The following is a 12249-nucleotide window of genomic DNA, read 5'->3' on the forward strand; positions in this document are numbered from 1 at the left end:
TATCCGCTTGGAAGCCATAGGACTGTACAACCACACTTCGGATCTGCTCTCCAGATACTTGGCTCTCTGCTGTTTGCCACTAATGGTTAAAAACCACAGCTTGAAAATCACATGACTTTTTGAAACTGTATTCCAAGACCAGTCAGGCTTCTCTAACAAAGCACAACTTTCCTACAGCACTGGAAAGAAGACTCCACACACATCAACAGATTTAAATAACACCAAATGACAAGCTTGCATATTTATTGCACTACTTCTAAAATTGCCAAAGGAAAGTACATGGGATACAGTAAGTTAAGTGCATCGTTATAATAATTTTGCAAAGCTGGCATAGTGTATATTTTTCAACCTTAGTGGTAAATACTGAATACCTCACTCAAGACATCCTGCCTACGCTATTCACTTTGCTATGTACAAAACAGCATTCATATTAAGTAGTCTATGAGGATATATATATATATATTTTTTTTACAAAAAAAAAACACAATGACAAAAAGAGAGCACGCAATTAGTAAGACCAGAACATGCTGGTTCAATAGGTCCCAATATCGAGGGAGAATGGAAGACAAAAAGAAAACTAACGTGGGCTTTCAAGTTGGTTATTATCATATTAGAATATTTAACAATATAAAAAAAGGGAAGCAAAGACAAAACTGCAAATACTGACATAACTTCGATGTTTTAAATCTCTAGCTAGGGTGGCAGGTAGCCTAGTGGTTAAGAGCATTGGGCCAGTAACTGAAAGGTTGCTGGTTTGAATCCCTGAGCCAACTAGGTGAAAAATCTGTCAATGTGCCCTTGAGCAAGGCCCATAACCCTAGTTGTCTAAAAAAAAAAAATGCTAAAATTAAAAAGCTTTTGGATTTTAGTTTGTATAATAAAAAGTTCAGTCAACAATTAATTTACTAAATAATTCAAAGACAATGAAAAATATATATATATATTTTTAAACTGAGATCACTTTATGATACATGTGCGCCCTGTTTGGAAAATGGTTTTCCAAAACAAGATTATATGCATCATGTGATTCCAGTCTCACGTTAACATTATATAAATCACACATGACTCACTATAGCATTAAGTCATATCCAGCTGGTGAAGAAAAGTTGAAACCCTGAACCCAAACCCTAACAGGCTGGGCCTTAACACACATTAAAGTGTGTTCATTCATTTTATAATTTAACTATCAAAGTTCTCTCAAGTGCCATTTTCTAAAAAATAACCTTTACGTTTCAGTGTTTACTTATGCTGAACAACTTGAAACGGATATCTGACATTAACATTCTGTGCCGTCTATATGTGACAATTTCATTACTCACAAGTGTGCAAAATCTCTTAGATCTGTAAAACACAAACACGTTAGGGGAAAAACGCACTCTTGGTTTCAAGATTGTCTGTCAATCAGAACATGAACAGAAAATGTAGACATTTTCTAAAAAGTGACTTGTGCTGGGTACTACCAGATACAATGCATCCCTTTGATTGCACATCTCAGTTTTAAAGGGTAACTAGTGTTAACGATTGCAGTTTTGTGATTGCTCCGATCAACATGGTGTATCCTCAAATTTTCTCACCTAAATCCCCCCCCCCCCCCCTTTAGTAAAACATTACCATGAAAAAAGTTGATCTTTTCCTTAAATCCAATGAGAAAGCCGCACAGAAAACGACAGGGAAAATACAAAGCCAATCCAGACCAAGTTACAACAACCAGACGTCAAAGAACCAACCCCTTCCTTAATCAGAACATGAAAGTAAAAAATAGAACCCGTCTCAGCTACCTTTCCAAGGAGCAGATTAAAGTCCAAAATAGCACCAATCATCAGTGTCTCAGTTCCGTGGCAGCATCTCACTCACTTACCACAAGGAAACAATGCATTTCTACTATATCTACTTCTATACATCACAGCGTACATGACTGTGTCTACACGTGGTTTTATACTAGCTAGCAACGTAAACATTCAAAACCTAAAATTCTACATAAAAAATAAGAAACATTTAAAAACAAAAAAGAATGAACTACAAAGCATTTAGTAGTCTAAAATGGAAAAAGGGCGGGACTCTTAGCCTCAGTAAATACTTTAGAGCATGTAAATATTTGAGTTTTGAGAATGAGCATAGAGATGAATTTAAGAGCTGAAGGGTGTGAATCACCTAAAGAGCTGAAGGGTGTGAATCACCTAAAGAGCTGAAGGGTGTGAATCACCTAAAGAGCTGAAGGGTGTGAATCACCTAAAGAGCTGAAGGATTAGGACTATTAGAGGTTAAATACCAAACCCAATGTTTGAATGGTTATGCTTCGAGGTGGAACCACTCCCCTTCAAGAGTTAAACTCTGAATTGTTCGAAAAAGACTCGTAAAGAATTTCACTGTTAGTCTACACCTGTAGTTCATGAAGCATGTCACAAATAAACATTTGATTAGATTTTTTTTTTTTTAAGTGTGTTTGTACAGGCAATGATATAAGTCTAGGCCTAACTACATACTGTGTTAAGCAGAGATCAATGCTGATGAGTGTGTGAGGTGAACAGAGCAGATAGAACTGAATGAGTGTTAAAACATGCATAGAGGATCCAGCTGCTGTTTGAACTGTGTTCTGTGGAAGAGTGGATGACATGCTGCTGCCTGTCAGTTACTGTACTCAGCCCAAAAAAGGGGCCACCTGTAGAGTTTGAAAACGCAGACGTTGGGTCTCTGCTAGCCTGGTTCCAGATCTGTTTGTGCCATCTTGCCGATGTCATGGAAGACAGCACAAACAGATGTAGGAACCAGGCTAGGTCTCAGATGTAGGAGACTCTGCTCAATTCGGCCAGGTATCGGTGTTATTAAATTTCTTTGTGTCTTTTCCTCTCCTTCCCGAAATACAAACATATCGTCAAGGCTTAGAGTCCCTTACAGGCTACTGTATATCGAACATGTTAATAAATCACAGATAAGACAGAGAAGGTATGAAACTTCAGAGTCATCATGATCTCATCTATATCCCCCCACATACAAAAAAAAAAAAAAAAAGGTTAGACATGTTTACAAAAAAAATATGAAACTAAAATATACATAATTAATTTTTCCATTTGTTCTTTACGGTGAGAGTGTGGTGTTTCTCCCAGGAAGGAAGGGAAGGAATGGTGAGTTGTTTCGTTGCTGCTCCCCTTTTGTCTGACTGGCAGTGACTTGCAGTCTTCTCTAAGAAAGGCAAATGTTAATTCAACGTTTCAGACATGATATATTGACTGTACATGTGGACACTGTGTTGAGACTTGCCAAAAGGCTTTTCAATTACATATTCAAGAAGCATCTGTAAATGTAGCTATACCGTAAGTAGAGATTTGGGGGTCGGACAACATAATACTAAGAAACCTCAGTTTCACAATTCCTGACATTTAATCCTCATCAAAACTCCATAGAAATCCACAAATGTCTTGTTAACAAACTATAGTTTTGCCTATCTACGTTGTGCGTGACACAAGAAATTTTCCCAACAATTTACATACACTTCTGACTTCAACTGTATATCAGCTGCTATTATTAGCTAATGGCATCTTTACAGCCCAATAAATACTACAATAGCCCTGCACTGTCCTTCATTAAGGGACTTGGCTGTCTGACATAATTATGACTCAAAAGTTCTTACCTCAGAGGATTCATCATAGCCTGTGTTTACTTCAGTTTGAGGGTTAAGCTGCTACCTAAGACCAAGAGAGACAAACATGAAATACAACTGTTTGATGAATGAACAGGAGTTAGTCTGTATTACAGTACAGAAAGTAGGCCAGGCTACCTGTTTAAAGCATAAAGACTGTCCTTTCCACTTCCCTGACTGCAGCTTGGAGCGCATCCAGTCAAACGAGTCAAACGAGGTCAAATTTACCCCCCAGTGTCGGTCCACCGTACTGAGCCTGCCTCGACCCCTACAGGCAGCATTGAGCTAGCATAGACTTACAGGATACAGACAGGATCCTGCTTGAGACACGGCCCTACAGAGTCTGTAGACACAGCTCCAGCACATTGACCTATAACCCCAGCACTGTTCCACTAGCACAACAGTCGGGAAGAAGGGAGGTAGCCTAGCCAGATATTTTAGCAAGCTGAGCAGCCTAGAAGGATCTTAGAGACATACCTCTACAAAGTACAGACAGGAACAGCTCTCTAGCTCGAGTCCTGCTCTACATCACAGTCAGGAGGGAGGGAGGTAGCCTAGCAGGCAGCCTTGCAGGGTCAGTGCTGCATCGGCGCCATGGACTTACATTAGCCAGAGCACTGTTCAATGCTGAGCAGCAGTGACGATACTGTACCGGCTAAAGCTGTGATTGGAATACAACTACCGGTATACTGCTGCTGCGCACTCTGATTGGATAAGGGAAGGCACAGTTGTATCATTACAGCATCTAAATTGGTGCTGGTTTAGTGTGATGCGGTTATAGGTTCATTCCACAATTGGTTAGATTAGGAAATGATGTGACCCTTATAAAACTTGGCATGGATTGTTTAAGATGCATGTTGGCAATACTCCTCCCCTTTAGACTTGGCACAGATACATTATAACATTGAGAAAATTATGATTAAACATAGCTACATAACCTGCAACATACATCAAAGCAATATCCTATTAGCTATGTGACAAAATGCAGATTTTAATTATGAAAATCAGTGAGGTTGGAATGTGTAATTTAGCAGGGCTGCATCATATCTTACCTTGATTATCTGCCAAATCAGCTTTGCTACTGCATGCATAGTTTGGCAGCTGGGCAAGTGTGGGACTCTAAGAGATTTTAAAAAAAGAAAAAAAGAATGTCATGCATTTTTCGTTTTAAATGAGCTCGGCATGGCCAGTGATTCTTGGGCGTGTTAAGATTTTATTTAAGATTTTTGCGCCATTTCTCTGTTATACTAATCTATAATGAGCTTTTAGCTGATCAGTGGGCAACAGCCAACCCCCCTACCAAGATGGGCCGACCCGGTTTTCTGTTAGGTCGAGGTCACGCAAACTCACATTCAAAGTCAAACGCGGCATCAGCTAACACGGAACCCAAATCAGCTGTGCGCGTTCGCCATCGTGCATAAATGTATTTTGTACCCCTACACCAAACGCGATCACGACACACAGGTTAAAATATCAAAACAAACTCTGAACCAATAACATTAATTTGGGGACAGGTTGAATAGCATTAAACATGTATGGCAATTTAGTTAGCTAGCTTGCTGTTGCTAGCTAATTTGTCCTGGGATATGAACATTGAGTTGTTATTTTACCTGAAATGCACAAGGTCCTCTACTCCACCAATTAATCCACACATAAAATGGTCAACCGAAACGTTTCTAGTCATCTCTCCTCCTTCCAGGCTTTTTCATCTTTGAACTTATATGGTGATTGGCATCTAAACTTTCATAGTATTACCACGACGACCTGCAAAACAGTTCATCTTTCAATCACCCACGTGGGTATAACCAATGAGGAAATGGCACGTGGGTACCTGCTTCTATAAACCAATGAGGATGGGAGAGGCAGGACTTGCGATTGGTGTCAGAAATAGGAATGACTTCTATTTTAGTCCTTGGCAACGCAGATCCTCGTTGGTGCGCGCGAGAAGTGTGTGTGCAATAATTGAATAACATGTATTTCTAAATTTATTTTGCAACGCTCGCACACGCGACGCGAGCGGTGTTGTCAGCCTATAAGAGTCCTGCTCTGACTCTCACCAAACAAAGTGAACAGGCTACGTTGTTCAAACTGTTGGGGGCAGACAGGATGGTGTATTCATAACAGTTCAACTGTTCTACCTTCTTAGCAAGCAAATAGATCCAAATTGGCTTAAAATATAAAAGACTAGCTGGCTACTCACTAGCAGTGGGCTTGTGCTTGAAAGATTGTTTATGAGACTTGTGCTAAATTTTCTATAATGCCTGCTACAAGAAGTTGGTTATTATTAGTGGATGTGCATGGTTCTGGTTACATTTGTAACAAAAAGCGCATTTTCATAGACAGACTTGAAAGCTAAGTCAGTAATTATTGCAAAAAAGCAAGTTAAACAATGTTTTTATAAAATAAATAATTAGTGGGTTTTATGTTTGAAGGCTGATATTTAACCTAGCTGTAATTTTACAAGCCCTGAATCATAATTTGATTATTCCCGACCGTTTGAAATGCAGTGTATTGACCTTTAATTGTACAACAAAGCTTAGACATAAAGTTAATCGCCCCCAAAAAACATGTAGATAAGACTTTAAGGCCTTATCGCCCAGCCCTTTTTGATGTTGGGGAGGTGCTGGAGATGATGAATATATAGGTGAACATTTTTGCTAATTCCCTTTAATGTCGAGTTACCACTTCTTCAAATGAATTAGCCTATGATATTAGCTAGTGCACATAACATGTATATAATTAATCTCTAATAATATATATATTTAAAAAACAGAAATTCTGCAGTCCTATTTTGACAGTGCAATAGCATAAAATCAATGACTATCACTGGATCAGGTTGCACCTGAAAGTAACTTGAATCGTGCATTCTTGGACACGTTAGAAGAAACAACTTATCTCCTGAATACCTCATTAGTCTCAATAGCACCATGAATTACTTTCTATGATGATTACTCATGATTTGGTTCTGGTGCAACCAACTGTAATTTAAGTGATCAACTGGATGGTTGGAGCCCTGAATGCTGTTTGGCTGACAGCTGTGGTATATCATACCTTATATATGTACTGCTTTAATTACGCTGGTAACCAGTTTATAATAGCAATAAGGTACCTCGGGGGTTTGTGGCATATGGCCAATATACCACTGCTAAGGGCTGTATCCAGGCACTCCACGCTGCGTTGTGCGTAAGAACAGCCCGTAGCCGCGGTATATTGACCATATACCACACCCCCTTGGGCGTTATTGCTTAAATCATTAGTTTGGCTTTTATTACATTATAAGGCTTAAGCAGACAGGCAGGGTTTCCGTTAGTTAAATATGGAGCCAGACATTTGACCTGCAGCATTTTAATTCACCGGGCATTTGAGAAATGCATTGGGTGCGTAAACTGATTAGGGTATCCACCCACTGTGCTCTGAATGATAGAAACCACATTTAGATTATGGTTATTCATATGAGCAGAACATGCAAGTCGAGGACGCAACGATGTGTGGTACTTCTTACCAAATTATGATGCGAACTTTGAAGATTTTTGAATAACTGTCCACATTTACTTTTTCCCCAGCCAACAAGAGTAACGAACAGCAAAATCACTAGCCTATATCAATCTACTTTCCACCATATTAGAAAAGTTTACCTATTATATTGGTCAGCTTATCGCGAAAGAACTAGACTATTCCAAACAGACGTTGGGACAGATGTGGGAAGATAGATCCCAAATTCATACAACCAGCAGGCCTAGGCAATATACCAAAAAAAAAGCAATGAGTCTGATGCAACAGATCAAAACATTAAGCTTAAAATGTTAAACTCATTTCTTCACATTATAAGCGCAGCACTGCACACAAGGCAGTAGGTTACGCGCAAATGTTAACAGGAAAACACCCTTGTTAAAAGCGCACCGCACTTGCGAGCGGTTTTATGTTGACAGAGATGAAAATATCTGTTAGACATTTAGAAAACGGAGAGATCTAATATACAAAAACTAGCATGGGTTGCTATATGACTAAGATTGTGCCTTTGGCTACTGGGCAATGAAAGAAAGTTGATATAAAATAATTGCCTCCATCGATATGGTCTGATTTTGGCTAAAAAAAAATAAGTAGATGTTTGCTAAATGCATACTGCCTCCAGCTTATTGCAAAGTGGTGTGTGACGTGCTGATGTAGCCTGCCTTTTGTTGCCTATGCATTTGCAGATTTTTCGCTAAAAGGCTCTGTACGCATGTGACAAATAAGATACATAATGGATATATACTGTATATACACACACACGCACACCAATTTAATTCCACTAAATTATGCAAATTAACCCATAGACCGATAAGCATTACCAGTCAAATGTATTTACATCGAAAGGTATTTCCATCAATGAATAGGCTAAAAAGCATTATTTTGCTATGGAATGGTTTCTTCTGGACAATTGGCCGGTGGCAATTTTATTTAGCGGCTTTTCTATTTATTTATTTATTTCATCTGCCAAAAGCCGCCTATTGCCAGCTAACGAAACCCTGAGACAAAGAACAAGAAAAAGCAGTGTGTGATGAGACAACACACCAGGGTTGCAAACAAAATGGCTAGAACAGAGTTACAGCGCTAAGCTGTATCTCTAGTGGTGTGTTTACATTTATTTTAAACATGAGCTGGTTGAAAACGAGGAACATGTCTCGCCAGTCACTGGTACCGAAATGGTTGAGAAACGCGGCAATGTCTGTGTCTAAGTAGGGTGTGTATGGGGCTTGAGTAGGCAACGTGCACAGTGATGTGGATAAAATGTCAGGGCCGAATTCTTGTACCAGTCTGCTACTCAAGGCACTGCAGACATCATTAAAAAAGTGTGATGCATGCAGTCAATGACAGTCAGTGTACATAGAATAAGCCGCATCTCAATGCACAGTAATGTGCCATGCAGTCAGAGCTTATCAAATGCATTTGTGCAGCAAGCAGACAAAGCATGACTCCATCGGTCTTTGTGTCTAAATATAGATCCATGCAATCCCCGAATTAGCAGCTGCCTAGATACCAAATGAAAATAGCAATGCTGCTGCGTAAGCGTACCATATGCCGGATTCTATGGGTTGAAAGCATAATCTAAAGCCCTCATATTAAACTCTGGACATCGAAGCCAGTTTCATTGCTTATTTCTCTCAATTTTTTCCCCCACCAGGTGGGCGCAATCCATTATCAGATAGAACAGAAAACTAGCAGGCTCCGAACCTCGTAGGATAAGAGTGGAATACCCCTGGTCTAAAGGATAGAGTTTACGTCAAGCAAATTGTAGTGGTTTTACTAGCCTCTCAAACACAGTGGTTACTATAGTGTAGCTAATGTTAGCTTGCTAGATTAGCACACCGTCTACGGCTGAAACTGATAGCGGTGGCTCGCGCTGTATGACAGTGCAGCACAAATTCCATGCCAGTTTGGCAACTCGCTAGTTAACCCACATCGTTAGATTCGCTAACTAACATAGAACAGACCATTTATAATTCGATGTAGCTACTTACGGACTGAAGCCCCGTTCCACTAGCAAATTCTCGTTCGCTAGCGGGGGCTGGGCTAGCTCGCGCTGCTGAAGTTCCAATTTTACTGCAACAATGTTGCATTCGCGTAGGTATAAAATGGCATGCAAACTTGCGGGGAGAGAACCCCATACAAGACTGCCACCGTCTTTAACTAGCTACCTAGCTATATTGTATAACAATTAGCTAATTCTGACGGTTGTTGGCCCGGGGCCAGGCCCCCCATTACAGCCAGACTGCTCCGTGCCTCGGCAGTCCGCGGTAACTCAAGGTCCCCCTCTGTCTGGGAGCCAGTTTCTCCAATCAGAGCGAAGGCCAGCGGAGCCAACCTCTAAACATTGAGGGGATTCAATTATTTGGCCCGTGTTACTCCGGTGGGAGGAGTTGAATTGGGTGAAAAGTAATTGCATTCGTTATGGAACTGGGTTTCCTCCCGGGTTTGAGCCATGGTTATACGTGGTCTGTGGTTGTAAGGACATTTGGATGTACTGCCAAACTCTCTGAAACAACATTGCAGGCAGCTTATGGTAGAGAAAGGAACATTCAATTCTCTGGCAACAGCTCTGGTGGACATTCCTGAGGTCAGCATGACAATTGCACGCTCCCTCAAAACTTGAGATATCTGTGGCATTGTCTTGTGTGACAAAACTGCACATTTTAAAGTGGCCTTGTATTTTCCTCAGCACAAGGTGTACCTGTGTAATGATCATGCTGTTTAATCAGCTTCTTGATATGTCACACCTGTTAGGTGGATGGATTATCTTGGCAAAGGAGAAATGCTCACTAACAGGGATGTATGCAAATTTGTGCACAAGAACAATATGCTTTTTATGTGTATGGACATTTTCTGGGATCATTTCATTTTAGCTCATGAAACATGGGACTAACACTTTACATGTTGGGTTTATATTTTTGTTCAGTGTATTTTATGGAAAAGTGATGCATGTTTCTGAACAATACAATGCACCATGCTGCCTTGTTGACAACATGACCGAGTGGCGCAGAAAACTCTTCGATTTGAGAAGGGCACTCCAGAAGTCGCTCCTCCCTCATTGCTTTTGGCCGTCATGTCACAGGCCATAGACCGGTGCACCGCGGTTCAGTTTAATCGAACTCACTCAGTGGGTGCAACTCGATCTAGTTTGCAGCACATATGACATCTGCATGCAATGGGTGGTGGCTGCAGATACCACTGATCTGGTTTCCCTTAAACATCCACTATCAAGGGAAGCTCTACTACTTCTTACATGCAGGATAATGCAGTAGTTTGGGGGTGCAGGGGGGAAAAATGTGCCTGCACTGAAGAGGTCTATATTTGTCTTCTAATACAGGGCTAGTGAAGGCCCATTGCACTACTTTTGTTAATACATTTAAACTAAATGTTTTTGAGTGTTTACCAGCATTTGGAACTTCAGTCAAATAATTATCTGTACAAAAGTTAATCTGGTAATACTTGTGGAATTGAAAAATACTTGCTTGATATGTTTTCCAATTTCTTGAAATACTTTGCAAATGCAACTTACTTCTACGTGAACTTAAATTGTCTATTCATTCCTTTTTAGTTGACCCTGTTATCCAGAGTATTTTACATTAGGGAGTGCATACATTTTCATAGTACTTATTTGATCAAGAAAAATATTACATTTTAAGTGGATGTTTTGTGCCTTTGCCCATAACTTTGCACCTTTTGATGTAAATGTTTGAGGACAGGGTTTTGTACTTTCTGGATTCCATTAGAATGACAATCACAGATAAACAATCAGGGCAACAACTCGTACTATTTCAACTACTGAATCCTGCAAGATACTGTTCTTAAATTATACAACTACCATTCTTGCCAAAGCAGAGATTTTAATATAAATATTTTTTTGCCCGTGCTACAAACGTCTATATATTGTTCCGTTAATACTAGTAAAGGCTCACAGTATAACTTTTTTCCCCCCAATTGTTGTATTTTTTTACTCTTCGGATTTTTCAGGGGGTGCTGCAGCACCCTCAGCTATGGGATACATTATTCCCATATTCCCTATATTTGGACTTAATTGGCTCCTGGGTGGGTGTAATGCACACAATTTGCCATTTTACAATTGCTTGTTCATAATCAGAGACAGACAGTGATGAGTTTATACTGGCTTAAATCATTGATTGGCAAGTGATGCACAGTAGAAGAGGCTGGTGGGAGGGGCTATAAGAGGACAAACTCGTTGTAATGGCTGGATTGGAATCAAAGGAATGGTACCAAACACATGGAAACCACACATTTTACTCTGTTCCATTGATTCCATTCCAGCCATAACAATGAGCCTGTCTTCCTATATCTCCTCCCCCCAGCATTTTCTGATGCAGTGTTTTCATTTTTTTTTTTTATCTAGGCAGGATGGAAACGGTTGGAAACCCCCTGATTAATTCAATAGCAGAGTCTATAAAAGTGAATAACCCTATCCGTATTCAATATGGACCAACAGAAGAGGGGCACTGCCTGTGAGAGGGTGGAATATTTATGTAGTGAGGTCACCTAGCAACCCCTACGATCTCCCTGCCTCTCTATGCTGCTTGGGAATGAAACATCTGCACATTCCTCCCCCATCCCCCTATGCACACATGCACACACAGCAAAAGCTTTAAAGGCTTTTGAGATGTGCTCTCGACTTCTGTTGAGCCTAACTAAGATATCTGCACAATGTGTTTTTGAATAACTTTGTTACAGATTTCTTATGTTGTCATAAGGTTCTGCTGCATAGCTGGTCTGCAAAAAAGCAGTCATAATTGTACAGCTAGACTGCCTCCTCCTGGTCAACTGGCAGAAGACCAATGTCAAAACAGAGCTCTACATTTTCCCTTTCAAGTAGGCCTAGGCAAAGCCACCTCTCCCTACAAGCTGAGTGTAGTGGCCACTAGGGGACCCAGACCAAAAAACCTCAGTCAGGGTCTTAAAGTACTGCTGAGAATTAGAAAAGTAGAAAACACAAGGTGCAATTAAAAAAATGTGGTAGTACATAAACAGTTTTCCACTTGTTTTGTCAGTCACTCAATTAACCCATGTCAGCTAACATTTCTTAAATTGGTAGGTAATCATAACCAAATTACCATCCGGAC

The 12249-nt window shown here is 40.2% G+C and overlaps 1 long non-coding RNA gene across 1 annotated transcript; it reads right to left on the reverse strand.

The window, feature by feature from the left end:
• Positions 1-206: 206 nt before the first annotated feature.
• Positions 207-9573, reverse strand: LOC139543663 (uncharacterized). The gene is made up of 4 exons (XR_011668747.1): positions 9139-9573; positions 4690-4756; positions 3629-3683; positions 207-3180 (listed from the first exon to the last, which is right to left on the reverse strand). It is a non-coding gene; the product is annotated as an uncharacterized lncRNA (long non-coding RNA).
• Between the last annotated feature and the right edge of the window lie 2676 nt (positions 9574-12249).

The sequence above is a fragment of the Salvelinus alpinus genome, chromosome 18 (genome assembly GCF_045679555.1).
Source record: "Salvelinus alpinus chromosome 18, SLU_Salpinus.1, whole genome shotgun sequence".
Classification (NCBI taxonomy): Eukaryota; Metazoa; Chordata; class Actinopteri; order Salmoniformes; family Salmonidae; genus Salvelinus; species Salvelinus alpinus.